Source organism: Mustela nivalis, assembly GCF_964662115.1.
Source record: "Mustela nivalis genome assembly, chromosome: 3".
Classification (NCBI taxonomy): domain Eukaryota; kingdom Metazoa; phylum Chordata; class Mammalia; order Carnivora; family Mustelidae; genus Mustela; species Mustela nivalis.
The window spans coordinates 60,474,651-60,498,182 of NC_139022.1; positions in this window are offsets into that span (position 1 = coordinate 60,474,651).

A 23,532-nucleotide genomic window follows, 5' to 3' on the forward strand; every position below is an offset into this window, starting at 1 on the left:
AGCCACCCAGGCACCATCTTCTGCCCATTTTTAATGGGGTTATTCATTTTGGAGATGTTTAATAACTTCTTTATGTATTTTGGATACTAACCCTTTATCAGATATGTCGTTTGCATATATCTTCTCCCATTCTATAGGTTGCCTTTTAGTTTTGTTGATTGTTTCCTTCACTATGCAGAAGCTTTTTATTTTGCTGTACCCCCAATAGTTTATTTTACTTTTGTTTCCCTTGCCTCAGGAGGCATATCAGAAAAAAGTTGCTATAGCTAATGACAAAAAGCTACTGTCTGTGTTCTTTTCTAAGATATTTATGGTTATAGGTCTCACATTTAGGTCCTTAATCCATTTTAATTTGTGTGTGTGTGTGGTGTAAGAAAATGGCCCAGCTTCATTCTTTTCCATGTTGCAGACCAGTTTCCTCAACAGCATTTGTTGAAAAGACTATTATTTTCCCATTGGATGTTCTTTCCTGCTTTATCAAAGATTAATTGACCATATAGTTGTGGGTTCATTTCTGGGTTTTCTCTTCTTCTCCATTGATCTATGTGTCAATGTCTGTGCCAGTACCGTACTATTTTGATTACAACTTTGTAATATAACTTGAATTCTAGAATCATGATGCCTTCAGTTTTGCTTCTCTTTTTCAAGATTGCTTTGGCTCTTTAAGGTCTTTTGTGGTTCCATACAAATTTCAGGATTGTTTGTTTTAGTTCTGTTAAAAATGCTGCTGGTATTTTGATAAGGATTACATTAAATGTGTAGATTGCTTTGGACAGTATAGACATTTTTAACCATATTTGTTCTTTTAATCCAGGAGCATGGAATGTCTTTCTGTTTCTTTGTGTCATCTTCAAGTTATTTTGTCAGTGTTTTATAGTTTCCATAGAACTTTTACCTCTATGGTTAGGTTTATTCCTAGGTATCTTATGGTATTTGGTACAATAGTAAATGGGATCAATTCCTTAATTTCACTTTTTTCTGCTTCATTAATTTGTAAAAAAAAAAAATGTAACATTTTTTAAAAGTTGATTTTGTATCCTGGGACTTTATTGAATTTCTTTATCAGTTCTAGCATTTTTTTGGTGGAGTCTTTTGGGTTTTCTATATAGAGTATCATGTCACCTGCAAATAGTGAAATTTTTATTTCTTCCCTTCCAATTGGGATATATTTTATTTCTTTTTATTGTCTTATTGCTGTAGCTAGGACTTCCAGGAGTATATTAAATAACAGCAGTGACAGTGGATGTCCCTGTTTTGTTCCTGACCATTGAAGGAAAGCTCTCAGTTTTTCCTCACTGAGGATATTAGCTCTGGTTTTTTCATAGATAACCTTCATTATGTTGAGGTATAATCCTTCTACTATGTTGAGGGCTTTTTATTATGAATGGATGTTGTAGTTTGTCAAATATTTTTTCTGCATCTATTGAAAGGATCATATGGTTCTTATCCTTTTTTAATGTAGTGTATCACATCGATTGGTGAATATTCAACCACTCTTGCAATCTAGGAATAAATCCCACTTGATCATTTTGAATGCTCTTTTTCCTGTATTGTTTGATTTGGTTTGCTAGTATTTTATTAAGAATTTTTGTGTCCGTGTTCATCAAGGATATTAGCCTTTAGTTCTCTCATGTAGTAGTGTCATTATCTGGTTTTGGTATTAGGGAAATACTGCACTCAGAGAATGGATTTGGAAGTTTTCCTTCCTCTTCCAATTTTTGAGATAGTTCAATAAAAATAGGTTATAACTATTCTGTAAATGTTTGGTAGAATTCCTCTGGGAAGCCATCTGGTTCTGACTTTTGTTTTTTGGGAGTTTTTTTTATTTGATTACTGATTCAGTTTCTTTACTGGCTAACAGTCAGTTCAAGCTTTCTATTTCTTCTTGTTTAAGTTTTGGTAATTTATATGTTTCTAGGAATTTATCCATATCTTCCAAATTGTCCAATTTTGAGGCATATAACTTTTCATAATATTCTTGTACAATTGTTTGTATTTCTCTAGTGCTGGTTGCTTTTCTCCTCTCTCACTTGTGATTTTATTTATTTTGGTCCTTTCTCTTTTATTTTAGATGTCTGGCTAAGGATTTATCAGTTTTATTAATTTTTTCAAAGTACCACCTCCTGGTTGCATTAGTCTGTTTTATTGTTTGTTTAGTTTCTGTATCATTTATTTCTGCTTTAATCTTTATTATTTCCCTCCTTCTGCTGGGTTTAGGCTTCATTTGTTGTTCTTTTTCTAGTTCCTCTAGGTGTAAGTTTAGGTCATTTATTTGAGATTTCTCTTGCTTCTTGAGGTAAGCCTGTATTGTTATATACTTCCCTCCTAAGACCCTTTTTACTCCATCCCAAAGGTTTGGACCATTGTGTTTTCACTTTCATTTGTCTCCATGTTTTTTTGTTTTTTGTTTTTTTTTTTTTCTTCTTTTTTTTCCTTGTTGATCCATTCATTGTTTAGTAACATGTTGTTTACCCTCCATGTATTTGTGGTCTTTGCCAGTTTTCTCTTGTGGTTGATTCCAGTTTTATTGTATTCTGAAAAAGATGAATGGTATGATTGCAATCTTTTTGTACTTGTTGAGGCCTGATTTGTGACCTCATATGTGATCTGTTCTAGAGAATGTCCCAAGTATACTTTGAAGGAATGTGAATTCTGCTGTTTTAGGATAGCATATTCTGAATATATCTGTGAAGTCCATCAGATCCAGTGTCATTCAAAGCCATTGTTTCATTGTTGATTTTCTGCTTAGATAACCTGTCCTTTGATGTAAGTGGAGTGTTAAAGTCCTTTCATAATATTGTATTATTATCAATGAGTTTCTTTACGTTTGCTAATAAATGCCTTAATTATTTGAGTGCTCTTGTGGTGCCTGGGTGGGTCAGTCAGGTAAAAATCTCCCTGCAGCTTGATGTCCCAATCCTAGGGGCCTGGCATCAAGCCCGGTGTCAGGCTTTCTCCTCAGCAGGGAGGGGAATCTGCTTCTCCCACTCCCTCTGCCTCTGTCCCTCTCGCCACTCATGCTCTCTTGCTCACTCTCTCTCTCAAATAAATGAAATATATATATTTTAATGATGCCATATTGGGTGTATAAATATTTATAATTGTTAGGTCTTCTTGTTGGATTGTCTCCCCCTCCCCCCACTGATTATATAGTGTCCTTCTTTGTATCTTGTTGGAGTCTTTGTTTTAAAGTTCACTTTTTCTGATATAAGTATTGCAACTCTGGGTTTCTTTTTACTCTATTTGCATGACAAATGTTTCTCTATCCCCTCACTTTCAATTTGCAGGTATCTTTAGGTCTAAAATGAGTCTCTTGTAGACAGCATATAGATGGGTTTTGTCTTTTACCCATTCCAACACCCTATGTCTTTTGAGGGGAGCATTGAGTCCATTTACAAAGTCATTGTTGTTATTTTTATTTATTTATTTTTAGATAGTTGGGGGGTGAAGCAAAGGGCAAAGGAAAGAATCTTAAGCAGGCTCCACATCCAGCGTGGAGTCTGATGTGGGGCTCAATCTCACAACACTGAGATCATGATCTAAGCTGAAATCAAGAGTCATATGCTTAACCAACTGAGCAACTGGGGTGCCCCCAGAGTAATTATTTATAGATATGTGTTTAATACCATTTTATTACTCATTTTGTCTTTGTTTCTGGATTTTCTCTTATCCTTTCTTATCTTTGTCACTTTTGGTCTCTCCTTCCCACTCAAAGAGTCCGCTTTAATATTTCTTGCAGGCATGGTTTAGTGGTCACAAACTCCTTTAGCTTTTATTTGTCTGGGAAACTCTTTATCTGTTCTTCTATTCTGAATGACAGCCTTCCTGGTTAGAGTATTCTTAGCTGCAGATCCTTCCCTTTCTGCACTTTGACTATATCATGTCATTCTCTTCAGGCTTGCCAAGTTTCTGTTGAGAAATCTCCAGCTAGCCTTAGAGGTTCTCCCTTGTAAGTTAAGAACTTCTTTTGTCTTGCTGCTTTTAAGAATTTTTCTTTATCACTATATTTCACAAATTGAATTACAATATGTCTTGGTATTGGCCTGCTTTTATTGATTTTGATAGGTCCTCTCTGTGTCTCCTGGATCTGAATGTCTGTTTCCTTCTCTAGATTAGGGAAGTTTTCAGCTATTATTTCCTCAAATAAATTTTCTGCCTCCTTTCTCTCTCTTCTTCTTCTGGGACTCCTATAATAAAAATGTTATTACATTTGTTGGAGCCACGGAGTTCCCTAAGTCTATTCTCATGTTGCATTCTTCTTCTGTCTCTCTTTTGTTCAGCTTTGTTAATTTCCATTACTCTGTCTTCTAGGTCACTAATTTGTCTCCATGTTTCTTCTAGCCTGCTGTTCACTGCATCAAGCCTGTTCCTAATCACATTTATTACATTCTTCATCTCTGAATGATTCTTTTTCAACTCTTATATCTCTGCAGTAAGGGTCTTGCTGATGTCTATCATTCTTTTCTGAAGCCCAGCAAATATCCTTATGATTGTTGCTTTAAATTCTCCCCAAGGGGCACCTGGATGGCTCAGTAGGTTAAGCATTTGCCTTAGAAGAGAGAATAATCACCTCACTGTGTGCTCCAGGCACTTTTCAGATCCCTGAGTTTTTGCTGTCTGCCCCCATACTGTTTGCCTGCCTTTTCTCTAAGAGCACTGCAGTGCCCTCCAGACTGTCCCAGCCAAATTGGCTGACTTTCAAATCCTTTAAACCTCTTGGTCACAAAAGTTCATGAAATTCAGCCCCTTTTATTTTTTAAGCCAATGGCTTTGGGAAAATGTCTCCTTTTGCATTCGCTTATGTGCTCCTCTTACCCTTCTCTGTGACCACAGGTTCTTCCCCTTTGCAGCACCCATAATCTGTTTCTCCCTTCAACCTCATCTCAGGACTCCCTGCCTTCTATGATGTAGCCTCTTCTCTCCCTTTAGTTGTGGAGTCTATTCTGCCAGTCTTCAGATCATTTCTGGGTTATTTAGGATGATTCAATGATAGTTATCCAGTTGTGTTCATGGGATGAGGTGAGCCTAGGGTCTGCTATTCTGCTGCCATTTTCCTTCCTCTCTTAAAGCTTTTTATTTTGATTCAGTGTATTCAAATGAGTTTAACATTTAAATCGGTAGACTTAGTGAAACAGACTGCCTTCCATTATGTGGTTGGGCCTCATCTGATTAGTTGAAGGCCTTAATAGAGCAAGAGCATGGCTTTCTGTAAGAAACAATTCTCCAGCCTGACAGCCCTCCAATTGTAGTCTTCGCTCTTCCTGGTTATATAGCAGCTTCCCACCCTTCTGTCTCAAAATGGCACATCAGTTCTAGAGATTTTGGATTTTGCAGTCTCTATAATCAGAAAACCAATTGTTTATAATCTCTTCTTCCCCTCCCTCCTTTTCCTTTCCCTCTTCCTCTCCCACTCTCTTTGCCACTCCTTCTCCCCCTCTCAGTTCCATTTCTCTGCAGAGCTGCAGCTACTACACAAAGTATCACTTACCTGATGACCTTCCAGGAACTACCTGAACATCTTTATAATGAGCTGAAAGAAGATCAACTACAGAAACTTCAAGACTTTCTAATAGCACTAAATATTTAAACAAACTGGCATGTCTAGTGGAGGAGTATAAACTAAAACTGAGCCTTACGTATCAGTTGGCAGAAGAATAGAAGCTAGGTATCTGAGTCAACTAGTACAATATAATACATTTAACAAACAGAAATTACACACACATGCACAGACACATACAAACACACACAAAAAAGGTATCATCATGTAGAATCATTCCCAAAAATAATGTCTGAAGAACATAAGGCAAACAGGTCTATGAGAATTCTTGGGAAAGCTGTTCAAAGAAAAATTAATCAGTAAACATGTTTTTATCCTCTAATAAAATATAATTCATCTATATTAGGATGTTGAATGCAGTGCTGTGTGCTACAGCTTGAGGAAAGACAATAACTAGGAGAAGGTGTGTGGGTGTTTTCAAAAAGATATAAAATTTAAGGTGATAAAAACAGGGATAAGAGTGGAGGCAAAGTTAGAGGAATCAAATTTATAAAATGATGAGAGAAGTGAGTATTATTAATATTTCTTTTTTGGGGAGAAGGGGGCTGGGGTTATGGACATTGGGGAGGGTATGTGCTTTGGTGAATGCTGTGAAGTGTGTAAACCTGGTGATTCACAGACCTGTACCCCTGGGGATAAAAATATATGTTTATAAAAAATTAAAAAATTTAAAAAAAATATTTGTTTTTTGACCTCTAGGTTATTATAATTACAATGCATCCCTTAAAGTATAGAAGAAATAATCTCAGAATCAAAAACCAGAAGTAGGTTGTGGAACTGAAGGAAGAGCAAATTTTAATAGTTCAGTCTCAACTATTTGGCCACAGTGTTCATTATTTATGGATTTTATCAAGTGGAAAAATGCTATAATTTATCTATAAATTATATCTATAAATCATCAAGACAGTAAATGTTATTTATATCATGCAGATTACAGACTTGACAAATTTCAAGATATTCCCTCTCGAAGACTGGTGCTTCAAACCCGGTAAAGTATTGTTATTTCCACTTTAATACTAGGACATTTGAGAAACAGAGTAGTTGGCTAATTTTTCCAAGAATTTTTTCCAAACAATTAAGGAGGACTAAACCCCAGATATTTTGCCTTCCAGAAAATGAATATTTTCCCCATTGAACAACATGTGCATTTATATTTGTGTGTGTAAAGCAATCAGTAAATGATGATATATTCCTTGTAGTCACCACTGTGGTCACATATCCCCTTTCTAAAATTACAGAAAGTGAACACAAATAGTCCTATGACTCTATCATAAAGTTAACCTGCCTTAAAATGATGTTACTCTGTTGTAGTATTTCTGAAAATATGTTTCATTAGCAAAAGCAATATCTGAGAAATCCATGAAAAATGAAAATTTGGGAGCTCCATTTCAAATCTACTACTTAGGAACTCTGAAGTTAAGACTGAGCAATTTGTGTTGTATCTAGCCCCTCCATTATGTCTGGTGCATGCTAGAGTTTAAAAATTACTACTTTTAAAAATAGCAATTCTTGGAAATGAGTGCAAAAAAGAACACTCTCTCCATATGTCATTTTTTCCTTTTACAAAGGTTTTATGTATCTTGGAAGAGCTTAACTCTTTTAAAAGAGGCTGACTGTGTTAGATGTCTTATTAAAAATCATTTTTCAGACTAAAAAAGTAAACTCTTATTTCTGATACCTTATGCATACATCTTTCAGACTAAAAAAGTAAACTCTTATTTCTGATACCTTATGCATAAATAAATAGAGCTCTTTTCTAAACTAAGTGCCTAGGGAGATAAGTAAATAAATTAAAATAGCTCAGATCAGGATTTCTTGCAGGTCATTTGTTCCTCACATCACTTTCTTCAGAATACTTGTTTATTTTTAGTGATGCTGGGTCACAAAGGTTTCATTTGTAAATGATGGAGAGTCCAAACCACTTAACCTTTCTAAGAATGATACAACTACCTCTTCCTTTCCTTAATTTCTACCTAAAACTATGAGGTTTTCTATCATATCAGATATTAGAACAGAACAAAGAGGTTATTCTATCATATCCTGAGAAAATACATAGATGCTCAAGAAGAACCCCATAACTTAAGTCTCATCATAGAGATTTATAAGTAAATATTTATTCCATTTATCATATGCTACCCACTCAATTTTGTTAAAAAGATGCTACATGACAAAAGTGACTTTGATTTTGAAATTAAAATAACTGTGAACTCTGGCACATAGTCTCATTCTAAATGATTACCTTTATAATTACTTGTCTAAGTTTCAACTCCAGGTATAGAGTCAGGTCTTTCCCAATTTGAACAGTACTACCTGTGACTACAACCCACTTCACATAACAGTTTCAGATCTATTTAAAATTCAACTTGTACTTTAAATTTAGAATAGTCAGTATTCAAATTTCTCACCCCTCCATTTCCTTATCTGTAGATATACTCTCAAAACCAAAACACACAGGCGTAAAATTATAAACATTGAACTAGAGAATTAAATTTAGGATGCAAAAGCTAAAATGACAGAAATGCACAGAATTAGATTTTTTTAACTAGCAGTCCTTGATTGCCTTGAAAATAGGTTGGTGGGGAAAGAATTTCATCTATCTGGCTATATCTGGGATTCATTCATATGTCTTGTCTAGGAATTAAAAGAAGAAGGGACACCTTACATTTGCAAAAGTGAAACTCAAACTACATTATTCTCTTTTATGTTTGTTAAAATAATAACCCTACATTAAATCCACTTAAATTTCATTTCAATTTGCTCCAGAAGGAAAAGTCACTCTGATGATGTTAAAGATTCTCAGGAAAAAAATTAATGTAACCACTCTTTTATTAATTTCTGAAGTGGAGTGTTTGTCTTGGCTGAGATGAAGGATACCAAGGAAATGTGATTTTCTTCCCCCTGCCCTAGTCCAGTACACTGAATATGATGTGGCATCATCTACATTTCATTTTAGACATCTGATCTTTTATCTTTTTCTCTTTTAGTTTCTTTAATTTTCTCCTGACCCTGACATTTGTGCATAAATAAAAACTATAGAATTCAACAAGTGAGGCAATCCTGGAGTAATAGTTAAAATAATCTCCAAGCAGTTCCTTACTATCAGGTCACTTAAGTCTGGCCACCTCATCCTCATCCAAGAACTTAAGTAAAAATAAAGCTTAAATGAAGCTGACTCACAAATATTTCCTATAGAAATGTTGATATAATTCAAACCATCACCATTTACATCAACTAACATTTTTCTCTTCCAGAATGGTGGTACTGTCACTTTCTTTCTATCACAGTCCAGCTGAAACCATTTAGTGTTAGGACTTTGTCTTTAAAAGGTTATAATTGTTTATACCATCATAACCTAAGGGACACATTTCCACAAACACAAATCACTGGACACCTTAAAATATTTTTCACTGCAGAGAAACAGCAATGAGTGTGCATGTGTTCCTCTTATCTGGTGCTGTACACTCTATTCTGTTCAGCAAATATTGATCAGCATTCTTAGATTTGGTCAAGAATGGGAATAGTGAATCAATCTATAAGCGGAAAATATTATTAAAGATCCAAACAAAATAGAAGTACACTGGCTAAATTAGTGCATTCATAGCACGTTAATAATATAGAAACATAGTAGGAGAGACAGGATAGCAAGTAGGTGAACTAAAACTGGAATTTCTTATGAATATGTATATGATATATTTAGGTCAGTATCATTACTTAAAGTTAACCTTCATAAAATGTGTGTGAGACAGTGTCCCTGCAAACAACTTTCAAATCACTAAACAACAGTTATTTTTAAATAAAACCAAAAAACTAACTGCAAACATACCATCTGAGGCCATAGATGAAGGATAAATCTTGTTTTTCTTAGTGACATGTTTATACATTCTAACAAAAGCTTCTTTGAATGTGAATAGGTTTGTGTGGATATATATATAATTTCTGAATATGTTAATATAAAACCTTTTATAACCAATGAAAAGTTTTGTTCAAAATACTACTCATACTTACTTATTTCTCCATTCTTATATCTCTGCACTCTTTCTGTATTAACTACATAGATTCCATCTGTACTAGTTATTTTCATGATTTTTTTAGTTGTATATACTATTTCTGATATGATACATGATATGAGATAATTTCATCTGGGTATTTCTTTTGATAGTCTTAACCTCTGCAGTAAGTTCTGCAGGGAGAATGAACCATTTATCAATGTGAAGAGTTTTTCAATGAAGACTTTGAAGGGATTCCAATTTGCAAGCACAGATGTATGTACCCTGTGATTGAGATAAACAGATGTTCAATGGCCTCACTTGCATTTGCAAGGCAGATAGATAAACTTTTAAAACAGTAGAAAGGTTGGAATCATAAGCAACACATCTTTTAATAAGATATCTGCTAAGAGTAACCTTACCATCTTCCACATGTAAATATTTAACTTCCATGACCATAAAATGTGTTATAAAACTATGTGATGACTGTCCTTTGATCTAAAGTTGCAGAAAGGCCCTATCAAAATATCCTGGTGTGGGACAGAAAAAAATAGGGAAGGGTTTATGTTTTGAAATTATTAAGAAGAATCCAAAAGGCCCTCCTGCCCACAATAATCTCCCTCAGAAGCCAAATATCACATCTGGAATTTTCAATTGCACTTCTTTGGGTAAAGAACCTCAAACTATTTCTTTCCTTAAGCACTCAGGGCTCTTTCTTGCCTCTGTCTCTTCCAACGTGCAACTCCCTGATTGACACATCTTTTATCTTTTGGTCCCTTATAAACATCTGTTAATTTAGATTCACCTCCTCTAGAATGCACTCCCTGGAACATTCTCTGTGTGTATCTCCTTCCCTCATTTCTGGACTCCCTTGGTACTTCACATCTACAATTTTATTACTCATTGCAAAGCTATAATTATTTTTAAGTGTTAGTCCCTCTCACTAAACTGAGTATCTCAGCAAAGAATGATTAAGCAACTGTTAACCATTATCTCTTTATTTGAAAATCATTTATCACAGAAATCTTAACCCAGTGACATAATCCAAATTCTGTGCACACATATATTCTGTTTTACACATGCACTGTATTTCAAATTTGGAATTTTTACACGAAAACCCACATTTCTGGCTTTTCTTTGAAAACAAACAGCAACAACAACACAACTTAAGTTCTTATAACACCAGGCAATCACTTCCACACAATACCATTAGGCCATTGCTGAATAATGGCTTTCCATTTTAGGCATGGCTGATGCCTCCAGTTTGCTTCAGTCCTCACCATTCATAGTTGTCCTGTATCTTTATTACTTTACCTTATAGCATTACATAGTTTTCTACAGTATTTACTTGTGTTGGAGATTCCTGATTTATTTAGATTAATCACTTAAACTACTAGAAGGTAAATGAAGGGAAGAGTGAAACACTCTAATTTTAGCAGGAGCTAAATTTTACAGTATATAAAGCCATGCATGGTTCAGGTACAAAAAGCAAAATTCTAGACAATAATGGGTAAGAGCAGAAAGTGGTAGAAGATATTATGCCATCAGAGGATCACAGAGTACAGAATGGAAAATGTCAAAGGTTATTTTATCCTTCTTCGTAGCTTTGACTTAAGGGCAATATATTGCCCTTAATATTGAATCAGTAAGGCACACATTAAGACATTTAATGTTGTAAAAAAAAAAAAAAAAGAATTTGTAGAATAGTGTCATAAGTATCTTCCTGACAGGACTTTTCTTTCTTTCTTTCTTTCTTTTTTTAAAGACTTTATTTATGTATTTGACACAGAGAGAGAGAGCTAGAGAGGGAACATAGCAGAGGGAGTGGGAGAGGGAGAAGCAGGCTCCCCACTGAGAAAGGAGTCCGACAAAGGTCTCCATCCCAGGGTCCGGGGATCATGACCTGAACAGAAGGCAGACACTTAATGACAGCCACTCAAGTGTCCCATTGGCAGGTCCCTTCTAAATAGTATTTCACCTCCTACAGTATTTTGACTTCTCTTCTTATCAGTTCAATTTATCTTCTACACCTGGTAATTTTCAAATTATTAATTTTAATGATCTCTGCTGCTAAATTTTATCAGGAATTGTTGTGCAAGTGTCCCTAGACATAATAATCATGTGAATATGGTGTGTGTGTGTGTGTGTGTGTATTTGGTAGGAAAAACAGAACTAAGGGACAATAGGGAATGGAGATTGGTAGAGAGAAAGAGTTGAAGATATAGAGATGAGAGGGTACTTAATGAAAAGGTAGGGCTCATGTTAGCTATTAAACCTAAAAAAAATTTGATTGTTGACTAATATGGGTCATTCTGGTATAGTTACTTTATTCTCAAGTTAATTAGGCAAACAGAACTAATTGTGCTGACATCTTGAGCTGTAAATGTCATGCTATTCATGTTCCTTTATATAATCCTTTGAAAGAGGAGTGGTAGCAAGAAAAGGGTCTCTGCAATGATGAAAAACAAGTCGCATATACGAAGTAGGCAATAAAGATAACTGTGATTGCAGTTACAGAAAATGTAGCAAATAGAAAATTATAATACCTAAGAGAGGATCAGTAATACCCAAGAGGAGATGCCTATGCTTCCATAATTTGTTTACAAAAATTTAACAGTTACTTCATATTTGTTTTTCCTACCACTTTGCCAGGCATTTTGAGAGACATGGAAACAGAATCTCTATGTATAAAACTAGCTTATTTGTGGAAGTGAAATTTTTGATGTTAAGGATCTGACTACATTACAGTTGTTACCTAAACTTACAGTTGAAGCAGTATGAATCACTATTATGTTTAGGATATAGTGCCATGTGTTTTGTTCCATGAATCCAAGATTGTTGTGATCCTATGCCATTTGAAGATATCCTCTCTTTGAGGATATAAGATGAAATTTATAAATTCTGAGTGAAATTCATAGAAATTATAATCTAATCACAGATCAGGAATTATATTGCTAGAAAATCCCTAGTGTTGAGGATGTTTAATCAGCGATCCATATATTTATTAAAACTATTTAAGTATAAGATACATAAATAAATATAGATTACAGAAAGTCACTTCTTTGCTCTGTCTTGCTCCAAATACAGTACTTCATTCCTAGATGTCACCTCTAGCAAAACACAAATCAATTTCTTTATAGATATATCCCAAATGAACACTATAAAAGTTACTGCAAAAAGCTATTATGCTTGTGTTTGGATAATAAGCAGAATTGTTGCATTTTGTGGTGGATCTTAGCATGGTTGCAGTCCATGCTCAATTTCTAGTGGTAACTGCTTTCAGCTTCTCAGTCCAACCCAGCTGTTTAGTCTTATTGAGCATTCATATAACCCTTCATTCTGCAAGAATCGAATGAAGACTAAAGAAAAGCAACAAGATTATAATGCCAAATATTTATATTAACGAACAGGAAGAATATTTCAATACTCAAATGAACAATGGTGAATTATAATGATTACATAATAATGTGTTAAACTAATAACTCTAGTTTTAAGTACCCAAAAGATAAAATAAGAAAGAGAAAAACAAAACTGAAATGAATGAATGGCTTTTAGTGTTGCTGAATCTCAGTACCTATTACGATCAGTCTGGTTTGTAGCCCTTGCCTCCTTCGTCCCTCTCACGTACCCATTCCTAACAGGTGTCAAATGGAACAAATACAAAAGCTCAACTGTAGCTCCAGTTTCTAGGATTAACCCTAATTTAAGCAAAAAGTAGGGTAAGAATGTCTACCACTACATGAGGGAGCTCATCATTGGGTTCATTTATCTAACAAACAGATGTTGGAACAAGAAAAAAGATTGAAAAATGATTCCGATATTTAAGGAGCTCACCCTCTGGAGAGAGGAGGGGTAGTAATAACAGGTAATCACAATTCAGTGTGAATCATGTTATAATAGCTGTTCATTAAAAAAAGGTGATGTGATCGAGAAAAAAAAGTTGGGGACTTACATATGCATCACACAGAAACTGATGATGACTTGATAAATGATTTTAAGAGTTCCCCAGCAGAAGAAAGAATTTTAATTGTGGAAAGATCATGTGTAAAATGTATAGGCAAAAATAATAACATTTGCTTTTAAAAAGATGGAACTAGAGAGGTGATTTGGAAGATAAACTAAACTATGATTTGATTAAAGTTAGAGAGATAAGGGAATATTTCACAAGTCTGGACAAATAATGTTGATGGATAGATTCAGTCAGTGCATTAGCAGGGAGAAGAAAGAGAAGTAAAATTTGTTCAGGAGGCAGAAAAGAAGTACTTGAAGTGAATGTCAGGACTATGGCACAAGTAGGAGTCATACTGATTTGGCTGGATAGATTTTAATGTTCTTATTACAGAGAGAGAATAAAGGAAAATAAACATGCTTTATAGAGAAGAATTTGATTCTGATATGCTAGGTTAAGGTGTCTGTAAATACAGAGACTAACAGGTTAAGATTCATCAGGAAGCTAGAAATATGAGTCTTAAGAGAGATGAGGGCTGAAGACGGAGTGTTGACTCATTAGTGTAGTCATTCACATCAATATGTCAGACATCATTGAACTTAACAAACAAACATTAACAAACAAACATTAACAAACAAACAAACCCTAACTTTATTATTTTTTTTTCCCTGTTTCTTAAAACTCTCACAGTATGGGGTGTCTGGGTGGCTCAGGTTGGGTTAAGTGGGTTGAGCCTCTGCCTTCTGCTCAGGTTATGATCTCAGGGTCCTAGGATTGAGCCCCACATCAGGCTCTCTGCTCAGCAGGGAGCCTACTTCTCTCTCTCTGCCTACCTCTCTGCCAACTCGTGGTCTCTCTCTGTCAAATGAATGAATAAAATCTTTTTAAAAAGAAACCAAACCAAAAAAACCTCTCACAGTAAACCACTTCCCTGCCCATTAGATGAACTCGTCAACAAATCCCTCTCCTGATGATTCTTTAACAGTAAAAAATCCTTCTGGCCATTTTGTAGTTTCCAGATAGTCTCCATGCACTACGTACAATGACTAGTCTTGAATTCTGGCTTTTATTTAACTGTGGAGCTCCTTCTCTCCCCCAGTTGGGGCGGAAATCACAGAGGCTCTCAATGTAGCCGCTAGTCTATACTGACACTAGTTCTAGTCTTGAAATATCTCAGGCATTCAATATGTACATCTGTTCCTGCAGACTCAATTAGACAAATTTTAGGCACTGGATACTTATGGTCAGGAAGAGCTGACCCTTGCCCTCATTAAGTAGAGGGAATCCAACAGCATTCCAATGAGTCTCACCAAAGAAACTCTCTATTTTACTTTCCCTCTTCAACCTCAACAATTTATACCCTTCAAGAAGCTGACAAATGAATAGCATAAATTAAATTTTTGACCACAAAATTGCCTATTTTAAATAAGTGGTCCAGAGCTATATTTTCAAATATGAGGTACTTGAGAACAATTTGTTACTTCTTGTCTTTTTTGAGGTCTCAAATTAATAAAGACAGGAAGAATCTCAAGTAAAAGTTACTCCATAATATAAAAACAAACAAATTTGCCTAGTGAGATTCTACAGGGATAGAAGGAAACTGCCAAAGTAAAAACTCTGGGGAGAACATTAGAAATATAGGAAATGGGCCAACGAAGGATACTATCGAAGGGTAAGGAGGATGAAAGGAGAACCAGGAAAAATAAAATTGCATAGAAATGCCAAGAAAGGAGCTAATTTCAATAAGATGGGAGCATTCTACAATGACATATGCTTCAGGATAAACATTGAAGCCACCAGATATGAGAATTATCAAGGGATTAGAGATCAGTAAATACAAATTACAGTCTAAGTTGGATTTCAATGAATTGAGATATTTGGAGGGAGGGCAAGAAGAGGGATGATGGTAGTTCAAGAGGAAATCATGGCCAAAAGAAAAAGTATCATATGTGTATTTGGTTTGGCATGAGGAGGTACAGAGGATGTTTGACAGTTTTGTCACCTTCGCAAAGTCAGATTAGTTGTATTTGTTCCTGGTTCCAGAGAAGTTTGCACCCGGTGCTTCAGATAACTATGCTTGATCTATAGTTCCCTTCCTGACTTTTCATCCTGGTGACTTTCTTCCCACCTACAACCATGGATAGGTCTGAGGTGAACTTTATAGTTAATGGGACTCATAATCCAGTGATTAGCACTTTGTTCCTGACATGATTAAGTATCACCTAAGTCATTGTTTTCCTTACTATTCTCTGTTCCCTGTTAAGAGACCATCCTACTTTATCATGGGACTCCAACTATTTACTGACTCTCTGCCTGGACAGTATTACAGATTGTGATGTATCTTGCCACTGGGGTTTGGCTGGTAGGATAGTTTGATTTTCCTATTCTACCCTACTTCTATCTCATCTCAACTTGTCATTCTTAAACTGACAGAGCAGAGGCCAGATCTAAAGACAGTGGGCCATGTCATGCTCAGCTGATTTTCCCAGGTTGTAACAAAATGAATATTCAAGAATTCATTTCTAGATATCTGTTACCATTGAGGAACAAAACCAGAAATTATATATAGCTTTCATCTTCTTAGCTGTTCACATTCTAGGGAACCGAAAAAAAAAAAAAAAAGTTATATCTTAAAACCCTCATTTAACTAAGCTCTAATAGAGATATTATCTAATTAAAGTAAGTTTTCTTATATTTTTCAATCATAACTACCTTTGGGCAAAATCAAGACATTTTATTATTAACTACTGTACAACATAAACAAAGAAGACATAAATAAAAATTCAACACTATAACTTTGTGCCTTAGATATTTTTAAAAAGACTAATTGCTAAGAAAATAGACCTCTGGGTGGAGTAAAGTACAAAGTTTCTCTCCTTTGGCAGATATTAATGGAAAGGAAATAGATGATAATTCTGTTGTTTACTAAATACCAACTACATAATGAAATTCAGTATCATTTATAATTCTGTCATCTGTGAGTGCTGGACAGGCCTATTGCCCCTTATAGATCTCCTTCGGCTTTACGATTTTCCCAGAGACATGTCATATTGAAAATAAAAGACTTTTCTTATTAATTGTGACATAATTAGATGCAATAGCGGGATATGAAGCAGACAGAGGTATGGATTTCTAGATAGCTGTTTTAATATGCTGGCATTTTCTTTTGTTTTTCTATCTCCTCATATACCAGGATCCTAGAAACTGGTTTGTCTATGAATGTACAATTTTTGAAACATATACACTCATCTATGTACATTGTATAATATACTCTGAATTTTCTTTTCTAGGCAATAAATTTGTACAGATACTCTTATTCTAAAATACTGCTGGTCCTCACTCTTGATGCTCTTATTCTTGTTTGTTCTTTAGTTTGTACAATGAAATATTCAGCTATTCTTCCTTTTTATTGCTTAGATTACTTACTTAGCATTATATAAAAAGGGTGACATATGAAATTTTATGCTAACATTTATGAATGGTTTGGCTGAATATTATAGTAGTCCTGTGAAGCTAAATAATACACATCAAGCAGGATAGAATAACTCGATAAAGATTTTTCTAAATAAGCACAGAGTTTTAGATTGCTTTCTCGGCATTTTCCTCTATTATCTATTACTTTACCAAGTTAGCTTGGTAAGTATGTCAGAGAAAACATCATCATATGAAATTATTAGTATTTACATTTTAAAATTTCACCAACATTTACTGAACTCTTACTATGTTCTAAGCATTACTCCAGACACTAAGTCAGAGCTTCTGATTCAGGAGAAAAACAAACGAAGATAAGTACAATAAGGGGAACATAATGTATGCAGCACATTCAGTATTTTGATCAACATCCATTCCCTTCTTTCTTGCCAATAGAATCCTGACAATTATTTGGAACAACTAGATACTCATTTTCTCTTTCAACTAGCTATGGTCATGTGACATAAATCTGAAAAAAGAGAAAATGAGAAGAAACGGGAAGAGGAAAAACATTAGCTATATATGATGGTGATGCTAACTATATTTATTGGGGTGATCACTTAAAAATAAATCTAAATGTAAAATCCTTATGCTGTACCCCTGAAATGAATATAATGTTAAATGTCTGTTAATAGTTCAACTGAGAAAAAATTAAAAAAAGAAGAGGAAGAGGAGGAGAAGGTAGAAGTGGGGAAGAGGAGGAAAAGGAAATGAAAAAAAAAGAAAGTAAAAAGTCTGCTCAACCAGAAAAAAATGGGAACAGTCATATCACAATGGTGGGTCTACATTTAGGGTCTTGTTTGAAATTTTATCATTTATATTAAGAAACTAAAGTAATTGAAGCAATAGAAACATTTGTCGCATAGATTCTACCATCCCATCAAACTTTTGGGAAACCAGGACAAAATACCATAGTCTCAAACAAACAAGTGATAGCTATATTCATGGTCAAAAATTATGCCGGCCCTCTCCAAACCATTTGGAGAGGGTATGAAAGCATGACAGAGCTATATAGAAATCCAGAAGATAGATAGCCAAGAATGGAATGACACTGTGACCATATTCCAAAACCATGCTATAATTTAATTTCATTTTATCAGTCTTCTTTACCCTCAAGTGTTTGGCTCAAATAACAAGAGAACAGAACAGCTCAAAAAAACATAGGTGGCCTGAGAAGTTAGAGTGACAGGGTTGTAGAAAAATGTGTTGCCAATCAACATGAATTGTGGGTATAAAGCAGTTTATAGATACTGTTTATAACAAATTAGAATTTCTTCATCAAAATGGATATTATCTCCTTCAAAGCGGGAAGCCAAATGAGGGGCTCTATCCAGGGTCGATCCCAGGATCCTAGGGTTATGACTGGAGCCAAAGGTAGATGTTTAAGCGACTAAGTCATTGAAGGACCCCTGAACTCAAATTTTCTAGTTCAGTAATCGGCTGGGCCAGCTATAAGTGCTCTGCCATGCCAAGCCCCAGGTCACAGGTGCTATCCAGCTCTCTTTGGGTGAGGTGAGCATGCCTGCTCCAGATGGCTGTGCTAAGGGTAGGTACAAGATCACCTAGTATCAAACATGGCCCTCCAGGCTGCCTTTCTTGTTAAGAAATGCTGGCTGAGTGCATACTTTGGTCATTATGGTCAGGATATGCATATCTTGTCTCCTCTCCTTTGTACCCTTGTTCCCATCATCACTCCCCATATTCCCCAAAGGCTTTTTTCTGAGCTCTTCACTGACTCTCTCTTCTTCTTCTTCTTCTTATTATTATTACTACTACTACTCTCTCTTATTATTATAAGACTCTCTTATAAGTATATATTAATTACAAAAATGAATATTGTTTGTTTCACATATTCTGATCAAGTTCCTGGAGTAAATCTCATATTTTGAGACCCTCCTTATGACAGGATTTCCTTGGAGTTTTTAACTTGTCCACACTGACCATCCAGCAATTCATCAGCTAGAGTTCAGGTTTTCCCACTGGGTACTGGTTCCCACTGCTGTTGTCACTCTGAGCCTCTGCTCTGGTAAGGCATGACTCCCTGGATTTTCCTGTCTCTCCAGTCCTGGAAGCAATAGTTACATTGTGTCTTTCCCTCTCTTATGTCTTCCCCTTTCCAAGAAGTGTTGTTGATTTTTCAGGCTGTTCAACTTTTCAGTTGTTAGGATGGCGATTTACGAGTTCCTTCCATGTGGAATCAGAAACTGGAAGTCAGATTCATATATTCTTCAGAAAGTTGATGCTTCATAGACATAAGATATGATAAAATATGTATTTTTATTCTTTAAATACTTTTTATACCTTACTTCTCTTTTTCACCTTACATGTCTAGCCACTTCTTACCAGATCATCTTCTTTTATTTACCTCAAAGAGTTTAAAGTATCTGTGAAGTCATTAGGGCAAGATTGCATTTCCCAGTCCACTTGTAATTAGATACAAGATGACTTGCCTTGGGTCACTGAAATGTGAGTGCAAACAACATGTGTCCCAGGAGAAGCTTTAAGGGCCTATATATACTGGTCACATTCTTTCTTTCTGCCATGATGACTTCTAAAGTTTCGCATAAGTGGCAAATCTTTAACTGGAGCCCTAGAGTAAAGACAAAATGGAAATAAACTTCAGCTAATTCACTCCAAACATTTAGAGTGAGTGAGAAATACGGGGGCTGTTTGTTATTTCATTAAAACCAAGTCGATCCTGACTAATACATAGTTACAAAGCACTCATTCACCATGTCCCTTCTATTATTATCATCTTGTCCTGTCCCATGGCTTTAACTCTCATCTATGTTTTTAGCTGGGACTTCTACCCTGAAATTTTATTTAAATATTCACTGGCTAATGTAACATCTTCACTCAAATTTATTATGTCTAATGATGTTCTAATTCCCAATTGGACATCTGAAAATGCTTATTATCCTTGTTCTCCATCTTCAAATAAAGCACCACTTTTCACCTAGGTTTTCTGGCCTTAAACTAGTGGTCATCATTGATGACACTTTCTCACACATATACTTCTACATCCATTTTATCAACAAATTCTGGTGGCTTGAACTCTAAAGTGTAATTGAATCTGACCAATTCTCATCACTTCAGTGGCTACCATGCTGGTCAACGTCTTCATTTTCTTGTTGGATTATTGTAATAATTTTCAACTCTCTTGCCCATCTTTCTCTCTGACCTCTCCACTTAATTATCTGTGAGGCAGCCATACAAATATTTTTAAAATGTGAGTCAGACCATTCCCTTGTTTAAAACCCTCTCTTCACACTTAATATCAATAATCCTTGGTTCCGCCCACATTCAACTCCATTTTTTATGCTATTCTTCTGTTATTTTATTCAAATCACACTGGCTACTCTTCTTCTTGTTCCTTAAACATCAAACGTGTTCTTGTTTCAGAGTCTTTGCAACTGCTCTTCCCTTTTTTTGAAACACATTTATAAAAATCAGCAAAGTTCATTTTTGTATTTCTTTTAGTTTCCTGTTCCGAAAAAACTTCCCTCCTTATCCTACTGTGCTAGTTATGAAGATGTGCCACCTAGATCACACTTCAAGGAAGAAAACCCTCTTCAGGTGGGTAGTGCAATCAGCAGGCAGACTCTGACTGTCAGCTCCTTCAGGGTCTATCTCCTCTTCAGAAAATGGCCCACTCACAGTGCCTTTCCTGTGACAGTCCACTTAACTGACTGAGAAAGGCAGGGATAAAACACCCTGTGGGGACATTCTAATGGACAGTTATTACTCAAGAGTTCCCAAATGGATTGGCTAAGGCTTTGTCTGGCCTGTATCACAATCTGACTCCTTACTCTGTCCATTTCTACTTCTTTCTCCTTCACTTCACAGGTGTTAATAACTAACACCTTGAATCCAAACCTCTGTCTCAGTAAGTTTAATATCTCATAGTGCCTGTCTTAAACCCATCTATTGTATCTCCTGTCACTTTGAATCCTCCTTGCCTATTTCTTTCTTTATAGCCCTTAAGACGATGTTATTAGACTGTTGATTATTCTGTATGGCCAATGACTCATCCCTGTTGTTCACTGTTCTACTTCAAGTTCATGGAAGGCTGCCTGGCACATAAAGGGTCTCCACAATATGTGAGGTCTAAAATAACAATAATAATAAAGGCTTATGTGGGCTGGCCTAGGAATCTGATCTCCAGTTTCAACATTCTCCCATAGGAAAACATAGCCTGAATTGAGATAACATTGCTGAAATTCAATCTATTTAGTTAGAGATAGCCAATGTATCCTGATCAAAACTGAACTATTTTAAGAATTCAAAACATTTCCACCTATTAGAGACTTATTATATGTTATGTAAAAAGTGAGATGTTCTTGTCTTTCATTCTGTAGAGGATAAATGCATCAGACCTTTGGCCATCCGGTTCATCTTTGCATCATTAGTCATGATGGATAGTCTACTTACAAAAGCAATTATATTATGTGTGATTTGGATCTTGATGGAAAAAGATAAATTAACTGTAGGTTTATGCAACATAACAAATAGGATTACATTTGGAAAAGAGCTCTACCTTGAACAGCATCCAGACCAGTCAAATCACTATCAGCCTGGCCTCTTTTATAAACACACTCTCAGTAGTTAATGCTGCTTTTATGTTTCCTAACTGCCTGCCCAAGGTGGATATGATAGCACTGAGTCACCCAGAGTCTTTTGCCTTGAAGTCACAATGGCTTCATTTACATCATATTTACATAACAAATCATCTTGTATACATTTAAATGAATACCCAGGCCTGGCAACTACAGTACTTCCATCAATTATTCTTGTACTGATGGTACAGTCTGGGGTGTTTAAGGGATGTTATTTAAAATCCTTCTTAAAATAAAATCTGGCACATAAAATAGCCACATAAGCACCTGGGTTTTTTTGTTTGTTTGTTTGTTTGTTTGTTTTGTTTTAACCTTAACACTGTATTTTCTTTTTTCTTACTAAAAGATTTTAATTTATTGGAGGCGTAGTTTTTCATGGCTCAGTATTCCTCTTGTCAGTCCATTCATGTTTACTTTTTCTTGCTCATTTTTTTTCTTTTCTATTTTGTCAGTTTCCCTTTCCTTTTTCCATTTGTCTTCTTGTCTCTTGGCCTCTCCTCTTACAGCCAACTTCACGTTTCTTATCTTCCCAATTATGTTTTGCTGCTGACTAATTTTATATCACTGATTTTTTTCTTCACCATTTTTAAATTAAAATTAAAAGAATCTTATAAATTGAAGGTCATCATAAACTAATGCTATAATTACAATTTTTCAGATGAGGAAACGGATACCACTATGCTAAACATGTCCATATATAGGTCCAGAGCATTGCTTCGTCTTCCCTACATATTTCACACCATTTTCATAATCATGCAATAGACAAGAATGGTTAAAACACTGTGAATGGAACATTTCATTGGGTTTGAATCTCAGCTCTCCCAACTACCAGCTGGATGACCCTGAAGTAAAGTCATCCTTCTATTGCTTAGTTTCCTCATGTGTTAAATTGAAATAGTCTTTAACCACACATGATGACAATGAAGATGAAATGGCAGCTACAGTTTTAGCAGTTTCTAGATTCTGGGTGCAAATAAGTGCTGTATAAATGCTATTATGATTACCCCTGAACCTGCTTTTAGCAACACAACCCCTTTTAAGGAAATCCATAATGGAAAAAAACTTAGAATGAACCTACAATCCCTCCTCTACTTTACCTCCCACATACTCTCAGTCACTGTGTCCCAGCATCCCCAAGACTACTCTATTACGGAATCATAAAATCCTTCACTTTGATTGTCAAAGACATCCCCAGTGATCTTCAGTCTCTAGTGTTTTATACATCAAAAATGCAATAATTTTTAGAGAAAAGACTTCACCACTCTTGTGCTTCAATAAAATAGCCAATGTTATAGCTAATTTATATTATACAATACAAGTATTATACATAGCTAGTATTTATTGATTAGCTACACTACATAGCTCATAGCTCTCATGCAACTCGAAAAGTTAAGTATTTCTAACCCTATTTTATTCATGAAAGGCCTGAGAACCAGAAAGGTGAAGTAGTTACATAAGGTTGTATAATTAGTGAACATCTGTCAGATTTAAAGTCAGTTATGGGATCAGTTTTGGGATCCAAAGCTCATAAAGCATCCAACAAACATGATGCTTCTTCATTGCCAAAGAGATAAAAATATAAGCAGCCTGGTAGACATAAAAGATGCTTCTGGTCTGGCTCCTTACCTATCTCTTCAGAATGATTTTTCCCAAGAGCACTGACTCTTCCTATTATACTGATTTAGCTCTGTGCTTTCAGCCTTCAATGAGGCATTATTTCTCAAAATTCTGTGCCTTACTTAACAAATGCATTTTCCCTGTCTGAGACTTTCTTTGCTTCATCTGTTCCACTTCAGAAAGGGTAATCTGACCTCCCCAGGGTCTGTACCTAGGTTATCAGCAATAATTACATAGCCCATATCAATTGATGGATAAAGATTAGTAAATCCATAGGTGAGCAGATGGACATATTAGAGTTCATTACTCTGCTTAAAGTAGCTGCATTTTTTTAAA